Source organism: Euprymna scolopes, chromosome 3 (genome assembly GCF_053919585.1).
Source record: "Euprymna scolopes isolate OS-2025 chromosome 3, ASM5391958v1, whole genome shotgun sequence".
Lineage (NCBI taxonomy): Eukaryota > Metazoa > Mollusca > Cephalopoda > Sepiida > Sepiolidae > Euprymna > Euprymna scolopes.
In genome coordinates this window covers 137,368,641-137,380,800 of record NC_136484.1, presented here as the reverse complement: position 1 = coordinate 137,380,800, position 12,160 = coordinate 137,368,641, and the positions used below count along the sequence as shown (strand labels likewise).

Here is a 12,160-nt window from a genome sequence, read left to right as displayed (position 1 = left end):
ACCGCTGTTGGTATTTGCACACAACTGGCCAACTAAAAAAAAGAAGAGAAGAAAACCAATTTTTATCAAATGGAAATGGAATCATTTTGTCTTTTCTAGGACAGAAATTTTATCATTCCACTTGTATAAATGTATATAAAAAGCGAAAATGTGTGTGTGTATGTATGTTTGTATGTGTGTTTGTGTGTCCGCTAAAAACTTTCAACAGACACAACAAAAATTCACAAACTCTGTATCATATTGAAGCCCCATCCTTCGCACGAAAAATTGGCCAAAAACGTTAATTTTTTCACCCCAAAATCGACAATTTTTGAAGGGGGGGGTCAACAAAAACGGTCCTCTTGTGACGACGACTTGTTCTACGCATGCGTCAGATGACGTCATGACCTGATTTATTTTAAATACTTGAAGAACTGACTAAATTTCATGTACGTCGCATTAGCTCAGTTGGTTAGCATGTTGGTTCATTATCTAAACATTTTGGGTTCGAATCGTGGTGTGAGATGTCATTTTATTTTTTATTTTTTATTTTTTTAAAATTTAAATATTGAACGAGTGTTATTTAAGCCATTTTTCACGTAACGTTCGTTTTTCTGTTTTTTTTTTACTTCGCTTATCCACCCCCAACCACACACCCAAAAACACCCGGGTATCCAACGATTTTTTAAAATTTTAATATTGAAACAGGTTTATTTAAGCCATTTTTCACGTGTTCGTTTTTCTGTTTTCTTTTTTGTTTTTTCGATTTTTACATTTAACATCGTTCGTTTGCCTTACGTTAGTTTTTTTTGTGTTTTTGTTTTCGATGTTTTGATTACCTATCCCCCCCCCCTGATTAAGTTTTAACATTTGTTTTTATGTTTTCTTTTTATACTTTGCTTATAACAAACAAACCTGGTCATTGACCTCATTTGCTGGATAGCTATTACTTACGTCGTTGTCATCGTCGTAACGCTCGACGACTTCCGTGCGGGCACCTGGGTTCTTAGTTAAATAAATTCAAACATCTTTCAGTAACTTATTCTGGCTGGCCGATTTTATTTTCAAACTTCGCCTCAGGGCTTCGGGTTCGATCCTACAAACTTCCCCCCCCTCCACCGGTTTCTTTTTTATTTAACAGCACACACACCTCCAAACACCCAGGAAACGCAGGGTACCCCCGCTAGTATATATATATATATATATATATATATATATATATATATACACTGCTTATGTAAAAACATCTCTCTCTCTCTCTCTATATATATATATATATATATATATATCTATATATATATATATCTATATATATATATATAAATGAAGTTTTGTTCATAGAATTTGAGTAATTAGTCCTGTGAATCTTTACTCTATTCATATAATAGTGCTAATAACAAGTAGAGTATGAGAATATTTTTGAGTTATGCTCATAAAGATTTAAACAATTATATTTATAGAAAGGGGTGATAAGAACAAACTAATCAGCTACCAGAATTACTATATAAAATATACTGAACCTCTGAATTTTTCTGTTCTAGCTTTGTCTTGACACAAGAGGACCACTACTGAACCTGACTTGACTGGATTAATGCTACCAATCTTTACCTAGAATTCTCTGACTGTATTCATATTGCTAATTTTTGCTTGGGACGACTATATTTAATATTCACAATTGGATAATTTTAATTTCTCTATGATGATTATTTCTTTTTGCATCCATTTTTACATCATCTTTCTATTACAAATATGGTACTTCACTCAAGGTAGAGCTATATAGTTATTCAGTATAAATTATTTCATACAAAATTTTTTCATTACGTATGTGCATATATGTTTTAACTATAGTTTTATTTAGACTAAGCCACCTCATTCTCAGGGTGAAAATGTCACTCTTAATGTTTAACAATTTAGAGATAATAAAAAAGAAAGAACGTAAGACTGAAATAGTCAATTATAAACAGGAAATATCGCTAAAAGCAGTTATACTATTCATATATAGCTGGAGAGAAAGAGAGGATATATGTAGGCTAATTTTGAATTTTGTCATATTTTTTTTATTTAGCTGGGTTTTCAAACTCACTTTTTTTTCATTTAATCTAACCTGAGCTGAATGGATCACATTTTTTTTTTCTCTAGCAAATGTATATATGTGTGTTTATTTTGTTTTGATGATTTTACAGAGCAAGGTGGGTAAAAAATGTATATCATCAGTAATTAGGTAATTATTAATGTAAAAGTGTTATTATTGTGCTGACAATCATTTTGTCTATTCAACTAAAGCCCATTCTTTTTCACTCTCTTGGTTCAGCTCCACTTATTTTTTCATGTATCAAAGGATTTGTTTTATTACATTTTTAGTGATCATGTTTCAAAGGATCACATGAGCTAGTTTCTAAACTTACACAAATTCATAAAACCAGTTCTCAAATTCCCATGTCTACTCACTGCTTAGTCTTAGATGATATTTCTAAGCAGTTCTGTCATTGGATTTATGTATTTCATAATACTCACTAATAATGCATCAGAAGACTCCAGTTCAATCTTGGGTTGAGTTATACAAAATACTCAAAAAATGATACTTGATGGCTCTTTAATAAAATACAGCATTATAAAGTGTGGATCAAGGATAAGTGGAGCAGGCCAGAGAAAGGAGTGTCACTTTTTCTTATATCTTGGTGTAGTTGCTAATAAAAAGGTATCATTTCGGTTGCCCTGACCTATTTTTAAAAGAGACAAATAAGAGAAAGAATTAAGAAAATGGAAAGGTGATAGACCTGGCTTTATCTTTTATTGTACCTATTTACAATGCCTCCCCATGGGACAGAGTTAGACATAAGGGTCGTTTTTTAACGTGGAGAAAAGGTACAAAAATAAAAGTTGTCTCAGTCGTGAAGAACTGCTCCTCCACCGAAAGAGAACAAGAAATGGAAGTCCAGCATCTGAAGAACAGATACTGCACTTTGATCTTGGCCAAATGTGGTAAATATCATCTCTATGCATAATAAAATGATGACATTTTTTTCTGCCTAACTATCGAACCTATAGGAAACCAAAGAGGCCATTTCTATGTAAATATTTCAAACTCGCCATTCAAAGTTAATATTACGGTGTCTTCAGCTAAAATTCACACATCTCCATTCTAAAAAATATATTTTGCCCTCCTTGCCTCACTATCTCAGCTATATAATCCTATGTAGGTTGTAACAAAACATCTCCCTCTTTACTCTTACTCCTCCCACAAACCCCCAAGTCATCGGTTCTTTTATCCATAGTCATACTTACCTACAAAATACTGGCTAATTATTCCACTTACTAAATTCTTTAATAGCAAGCCCCATTCTCCCCAATGGCTTACTTCTACTTGTGCAACTGCCATTGCTCAAAGGCAGCATGCATACCGCAGATTTAACCAACATAAGTCCAGTTCAAACAGACAGAAGTATATAGAAGCTAGAAGTAATGTTAAGAAAGAAATAGCAACAGCTAAGAGAATTTACTGAAACCACTAAAAAAACGCATTGAAGCACAAAAATTAGGAACTTGTGACTTCTGGAAAATCTACAACGGTGTAGTAAATAATGGGCAATCAACAATTCCTCCACTAACCAACTATCACGAGGTTGATTGCTCAGCAACCGACAAGGCTAATATGCTTGCCAACCGGTTTGCCTCAAACTCCACACTGGACCCTTCCAACTTCCCCCTACCTGACTTCCCTTTGCAGACAGATGCCACGCTAGTCGATCTACAAATCACCCCTGCTCAGGTACATGCTATCATAAAATCTTGACACTTCAAAGCATGTGGACCGGATCTCATCCCAGCTGTGCTATTAAAAAAGTGCTCAGCGGAAGTAGCTCCAGTTCTTTCCAAACTCTACAACAAATGCCTTAATGAATCTTGCTTCCCGGGCTGTTGGAAAACTGCTTCGGTGGTACCAGTATTCAAGAATTCTGGCGAAAGAACCGACCCATCAAATTATTGCCCCATGAGCCTCCTCTCACTTTTCGCCAAAATATTTGAGACCATAATTAACCATACTCTAGTCCGTCACCTTACAGATGTTAAACTTCTGACTGACAAACAGTATGGATTTAGACAAGCCCGTTCCACAGCAGACATCCTCACTGTAATCTCTGAATGTATATACCATTCACTGGACAAAGCGGGGGAGGGCAGAGCGGTAACTCTAGATATATCTAAGGCATTTGACAGGTTATGGCATGAGGGTCTCCTCAAGAAAATTAAATCATATGGTATCACTGGTAGAATATTTAACATAATTAAATCCTTCTTAGATAAGAGAAAAATCCAGGTTGTCCTTGACGGTCGTACATCTAAACAGTGTGATATAAATGTGGGAGTGCCTCAGGGGTCTATCCTTGGACCTCTATTGTTTCTAATATTTATTAATGACCTCCCTGATAAAAGTGCCTCTCAGATGGGTATATATGCTGATGACACCACACTCTATAACAGGCATGACAGGAAAACAAATGAACACATTACTAAAGAAATGGCAAAAACACTAGAGGATGACCTCCAATCTGTAGTGGAATGGGGACAAAAATGGATGGTCACATTCAATGCTGCCAAGACTAAACTGGTTTCATTCAATAGTTACAAGAAACCTTCTCTGCCACCAATAGCAGTGACCAGTGACTTGCTGTCTGAGATTACATCTTTCAAACTGCTTGGCCTAACGTTCACAGGAAACATGAGTTAGAACAATTATATTGAAAACAATGCCAGGGCCGCTGCGGAGAAGGTAGGCTCTCTCTACCATGCTAGAAAACTACTGACACCTGAAAGTATCATGAAGTTGTTTGCTCAGCAACCGAGAAGGCTAATATGCTTGCCAGTCGGTTTGCCTCCAACTCCACATTAGACCCTGCTAAATTATCGCCCTATTAGCCTCCTCTCACTTTTCGCCAAAATATTTGAGACCATAATTAACCAAGCTCTAGTCCATCACCTTACAGATGCTAAACTTCTGACTGACCAACAATATGGACTTAGGCAAGCCTGTTCCACAGCAGACATCCTAACTGTAATATCGGAATGTATATACCATTCACTGGACAAAGGGGAAGGGTAGAGCGGTAGCTCTAGATATATCTAAGGCTTTTGACAGGGTATGGCATGAGGGTATTCTCAAGAAAATCCGATCATACGGTATCACTGGAAGAATGCATAATTAAATCCTTCTTAGATAGGAGAAAAATCCAGGTTGTCCTTGACGGTCGTACATCTAAACAATATGATATAAATGCGGAGTGCCTCAGGGGTCTATCCTTGGACCTCTGTTATTCTTAATATCCATAAATGACCTCCCTGACAAAATTGTCTGTGAGATGGGTATGTATGCTGACGACACAACACTCTATAACAGACACAACAGGAAAACAAATGAACACATATCTAAAGAAATTGCAGAAACACTAGAGGATGACCTCTGATCCATAGTGGAATGGGGACAAAAATGGATGGTCACCTTCAATGCTGCCAAGACTAAACTGGTTTCCTTCAATAATTACAAGAAACCTTCCCTATCACCAATAGCAATAGCCAATGACTCTTTATCTGAAAGTACATCTTTTAAACTCCTCGGCCTAACATTCACAGGAAACATGAGTGGAACAATTACATTAAGAACATTGCCAGGACTGCTGCGAAGAAGGTAGGTTCTCTCTACCGTGCTAGAAAGCTATTAATGCCTGAAAGTATCCTATACCTAGACCACCATTCTCCCATGTATGGAGTATTGTTGTCATATTTGGGCTGGTGTATCTGCCACTAGTCTCTCGCTCCTAGACAAGGTTCAAAAGAGTCACCAATCTGATAGGTCCTGAACGGTCAGCTAAACTTCAGCCTCTGTCACATCGACGAAATGTTGCATCCCTCTGCCTGTTCTACAAGTACTTTAACGGTGAATGTTCTGACGAACTGCAATCACTTGTACCCCCTCAATGTAAACACCCCCGACAAACCCGACAAGCAGTAAAATCTCACTCCTTCACAGTAGAGATCCCTAGATGTAAGAGAGCCTTCTACTCCAGTAGTTTCTTCCCCAGAACTGCTAGACTTTGGAACTCCCTGCCAGGTTCCTGCTTCCCCAACTGTACTGACATGCAGAAGTTCAAGTGTAATGTGAACCGACATCTTGCTGTCCAACTCCCCACCTAGTACCCCTGTAGCATGTGTCCCTAATAGTAACCCCCTACATCAAAGTGGCAATATACCTTGTTTTGGGTGAAAATGTAAAAAAAAAAAAAAAAAAAAAAAAAAAAACTACTTTTTATTTATTTAAGTCATTTCAGCCCATTTTTAGTCATTTTAGTTTATCTTTAAGAATTTCATGCCAATCCTACATTCACGCATTCATTCATTACACGAGAGCATGCCACTAATGGCTACTGGCCTTGTTCTTTTCCACAACACTGTTTCAATTAAGGATACATTTATGAACTTTTTAATATTTTGTTTATATTTTATTATGTCATTGTGCTATTGGAAAAAAAACGTTTTATTTAAAAAAATAAACATCCATAAATATATTTTTATTATAGAAATTATATTTTGAACTGGATTATATACACTAACTGGTCATTTGTAGATTAAAATTTGTCCATCGTCACTACTGCAGAATACCTTTCACAGTGCGAATCTTAATTTTTACTGCTTCAGAAATATTTTTCAGGTACTCGCGAGTATTTTGTTGGTTCAAATTTGCTTATTTTTTTCTTTAATAATTATCTTTTAATAATAAGAAAAATATTGTTTTTTTTTTTTATAATTTGTATGTAATAACAAATTGTAACCATTGAAAAAAACGTTCCATTTTTCAAAAATAAAATTAAATTATTTAGTAACATTTTAGTTATTTCCCCTGACACCGTTGCCATCGTATTTTCGGTTGCCCATGCTTCTGATTTACCTTAAGGCTACTACTGTTCAACTAAACAATTTACAAAATTGTCATATCTTCTTTTTTTTTATTACTAAACATACAAATAAACAAAAAAAAAACAGTACCTTTTTTTCCCTACTACACTTATGTGAAAGACGGACTCTGATTTTTAAGACTATTCGGTACTTTTACATGACAATTTACTAAAAATTACCTTATTATTGCTGTTGTTAGTCATTATTAGTATTATTTTTCCATCCCCTTTCATCAAGTGACAGTAACCACCTTAAATGAGCAAAGAACACTATAGATGATGGTGCTCACCAATGGCTGACAGTGGTTGCCATTTGAGGATACGTAGTGTGCCTGCCAGTGCCCACCCATACCTACCAGTGCCAAATCTCCTGTACAGAAGTGACAGTAACCAGTCAATTTCATGTCTGCCAGTGCCTGACAGTGTATACCAGTGCCTGATAGTTGATGACAGACGATTTCAGTTAGGAGTATTCCAGTGGAGGCTGAGACTGATCATGGCCGTCAGTGAGTTACACTTTCAAAGGCAACCAATACCCACCAGTGAATGCCAAGATCCACAAGTAATTGCCCCAAATTAGCACTAATCGTCAGTAACCACTTGATTTTCCAGGGCTGGCATTGACTCTCGCTAACAATCATAGTTGAATTTGTTTTTGAGAATGGTTCTTTACCAAATCTGTTCTGATTTCGTGCCATACTTCCACTGGGCAACACTGGTACACGGCCCTGCTAGTAGTATATTTTTTTGAATAACTGGTTTAAGGGAAAAATATTTTGTAAAATATTATAGGGAGTTTTACATTCACACACCCACACAAAAAAATTAAAACGAGCATTAAAAAAAACTCTGTAAGTAACCAATATCATATAATACCTATAATATAAATGTAAATAGACAAAAACAGATAATTGATGCTACAGTTTTTCATTTATATATTCTTTAAGGGCAATATCGAAAAGACAAAGTATATCGAGGTAACATGTCACATACAGGCTTCGTCTGCTGAGTGAACAATGACTAGTGAATGTTGTTTCACAGTGGTGCCATACATTGCTAAATCCCACCTCTACACAGTAGAGATCCCTAGATGTAAGAAAGCCTTCTACTCCAATAGTTTCTTCCCCAGAACTGCTAGACTTTGGAACTCCCTTCCGAGATTCTGGTTTCCTAACTGTACTGACATGCAGAAGTTCAAGTGTAATATGAACAGACATATATTCCTGATAATTATTATATTTTTAATGACATAATAGGTTAGATATGTCTATATTACAACAACCAAAAATATAGTGTACATGTTTAGTAATGTTATGTGTATGAAATTAAAATCAAAAGTGCATTAGCGTATTTCATTTGTTTTTGTGGAAGACCTTGGGGGACCATTTTTCATTCTTATAAACAGTATGGATTTAGGCTACCCCATTCTACTGCAGATATCCTATGTCATTTCTGATCACGTATACCATACACTGGATAAGACAGGTGAAGCTTGAGCTGTAGCACTTAACATATCCAAGGTCTTTGACCAAGGTCTGGCATGAAGGTCTTTTATAGGAAAATTAATTTTTACAGTAATACTGGATGAATATTTATTATAATCAAACCGTTCTTAACTAAAAGGAATATTCTAGACATTCTTGATGACATTTATGTGGATGAGCATCAGGGGTCAATATTTAAACCTTTATTATTCCTGATCTTCATAAACAACCTCCCTGATTCAATTGTGTCTGAAACGAGTATATTTGCTGATGACACAATGCTCTATGTGGGCAATTTAAACACTTATCCAAAGAAATAGCTGAATTCTTAGAAAATAATCTCCAGTCTGTAGCAAAATGGGACAATAGATGGTTGGTTACATTCAATGCTAACAAGATAATGCTCCTTTCCTTTAACAATTATAAGAAACTTTTCCAACCAATGATTATCAAATCCTCCTTTGTCTAATATTTATTGACAAGATAAATTCTAATAAATATATTAAAGACCCTTCGAAGATGGTGGGCTCCTTCTGTTGAGCTAGTAAACTTCTCATACCTGCTAGTATTATGTATGTAGGCACTGTTTGCCTATGCATGGCGTATTGTTGCCACATCTTGGCTGGAACAACTATCCTATTTTTCTTTCTTGGACACTGTACAAGATGAGTCTTTAGCCTAACATGTCCCTCACTATCTACCGAGCTCCAGTCCCTGTCACATCACTGCAGTTGTGCTTGTTTTAGAAATAATTCCACTGCATGTACTCTGATGGACTTACTGCGCTTATGTGATACTATAAAGTGGCCCTAGGGTGGATTTGAACCACTAAGTGCTGAGAGGGGGGGGGGATAGACAAAGAAATCAGAAATATCCTACAATCAACAATAGATAGGAAATAGCAAACAATAACAATAGAAACCTACTGATAAAACAGGGAAGGGCAGCTTCTGGTAGCCAGGGTTGGGTGTGCGACTTGAGAGACCAAGACAGAGGGGACAGACAGTTGAGATCTAGATGCGCTAGACGATGGATGGGAGTTGATAACGACTACAGTTGAACAGTTATAGAGTTAACTGTGAAATAGAGACGTGGACAAATTTAGAGTTGACAGTGAAACAGAGATAGACGAATGTAACATCAATAGAACAGGGAGAAGACACACACACACTCACAAGTCGATCAGTCAAATTATATGTGAACATTGGCGTTTGTGTTTTTCTTTTTTTATTCATATTTGTACTTTTGTGAAACCACACGTGTGTCCCCACTGACAGTCGCCAGCGAGAAAATGACGATCTGGCCATGAACAAAGAATCCACGGTACATGACGTTGGGAGTCGTCGATCTGTCGTGGGGCGCACGTGGGGTTACAATGGTACAAATATGAACAAAGAAAGGAAAATTTCCAATTTCTTTGTCTATTCCCCCCCTTAGTGGCTCAAATCGACCCCAGGGCCACTTTATAGTATCACACACCTCCCATGCCCAACTTGTCATTTATTACATAAATTACAAAAACACAAAATCATATCAACGTAAATTACATAAAATTCATACATATTACATGAATAATGAAACACCAGAGATATGTCCTTCACTTAAAAAGAAAGCAGAAACAAAAAAAAAGCAGAAATGTTCACATATAAATTGACTGTTGGACTTGTGTGTGTGTCTTCTCCCCGTCCTATTGATGTTACATTCGTCTATCTCTGTTTTTCACAGTCAACTCTAAAGTTGTCCACGTCTCTATTTCACAGTCAACTCTATAACTGTTCAACTGTAGTCGTTATCCATCGTTTAGCTCATCTAGATCTCAACTGCCTGTCCCCTCTGTCTTGGTCTCTCAGGTCGCACACCCCACCCTGGCTACCAGAAGCTGCCCTTCCCTGTTTTATCAGTAGGTTTCTATTATTATTGTTTGCTATTTCCTATCTATTGTTGATTGTAGGATATTTCCGATTTTTTTGTCTATCTCCCCCCCCTCCTCTCAGCACTTAGTGGTTCAAATCCACCCTAGGGCCACCCTCAATGTAAAAATGTAGAAAAACCAAACTATTAGCAAAATCCCACCTCCACTGTTGACGTCCTTAGATGCTAGAAAACTTTCTATGCTAATAGCTTCTGTCTTTGGACCACTTGCCTTTGGCATTCCCTCTCTACTCTCTGTTTCCCTGACTATTGTAAATGTAATATGAATATCTCTAACTCCCCACTTAGAATACCCTCTATAAATGTAGCTCCTAATCACAATAGCCTATTACATCTCAATGGCAACATGTCTTGAATGGGTTGAATACAAGTAAAAGATAAAAAACAAACAAACAAAAAACCCTCTCCCAGTTGAAAAATATTGGTTTAGTCTGTTGCAGAAGATATAATAATAGGCTTTGTCATTTTAATGTAAAGTAGACGTTCACATATAAATACAGGCTGATACAAACACACACCGAGATAAATATATAGATATGTGAATGCAAAGGTGCATCTATTTTGTTATACAAGCAATCAAAGTATCTTATTTTCTTTACAGGAAACGTAATTTGATGGAACATCAAATTATCATTTCTTTCAAACAAACATTAGCATCCATTCAAAAAGAACCTGTTACATATGTATTTTTCAGTTTTATCTGTTCCATGTCTGTTATTTGATGAGACATTTTTTTAATGTAAATTGTACAGGTCGTTGCTTAGGTATATCTCAGTTTAAATTGTTTTATATTCAGCTTTATGTACAGTGTTGGCAAAAAGAAAGTCTGCACTTGTAATTTTTTCAAAAACTGTAAATTTAAACAAACTATACCTCATTTGATTCGCCTTTTATTCCTCTATAATTTTATCTGTTCATATTTGACTTTTAATTGAAATATTTTAGTGTTCACGTCAATTTAAAAAAATAACTTCAAATTGAGAAGGCAAAAAGAAAGTCCGCAGCAACAAATTCGCTTAAAATCAGCTTAAATTATTGTCTCTAAATCAGTTTAAAATATCCACCAACAGGCAGCAAAGCATCTCTAATCATAATTGTTGTTATTCCAGGTTATACAATGTAACATTTACTCCATATGCCATGACTTTCTCTTAGTAATCATCAGGAGCTCATTAACCTCCACCTTTCTGGTTTATCCAATCGAGAAATCGGCCGCAGATTGAAATGTGATGAGAAAACGGTACGAAAGACTGTGAAAAAGCACCAAAACACTGTTTGTGATACCCTAAATCTCGTCATACTAGAGTTACCTCTAACAGGGAAGACAATGCTGTCAAGATCCGAAGCCTAAGAAACAGATTTGAAATGGCTCTCCAAATCCAACAACAGTGCAATTTTGTTAATAAGTGCTCTCTTTCTACCGTCAAGAACAAATGAAAGGAATTTATTTGCGAGGATTAGTTGCAAGGTGCAAGCCAATCATTTCTGTAAAGAACAGAAAGCGTCATCTGGACTATGTCAGATGCAATGAAGATCATGATTCTTCATATTGGTCAAAGATGCTTTTTAGCGATGAAAGTAAGTTCAATAGACTAGATAGTGATGGTAGGCAATATGTCTGTCGGAAGAAAGACAAAGAATTTAATCCTAGGTGCTCAGTTTCAATGCAGGAAGGTGGTGGAGGTTCAGTTTTGGTGTGGGGCATTATAAGTACCAATGGACCAGGACCTATGGTTCGCTTGCAAGGTCAAATTCGACTAAGTACATTTATATGTTGACTGAGCATTTTCTACCCGGAATTGGTCGGAATTTGGATGA

General features: G+C 36.3%; 1 protein-coding gene across 2 annotated transcripts in view; it reads left to right on the top strand.

The window, feature by feature from the left end:
* The window catches only part of LOC145259143 (adenosine 3'-phospho 5'-phosphosulfate transporter 2-like), a 151,878-nt gene that overhangs the window by 106,004 nt on the left and 33,714 nt on the right, over positions 1-12,160 (top strand). The window lies entirely within an intron of this gene.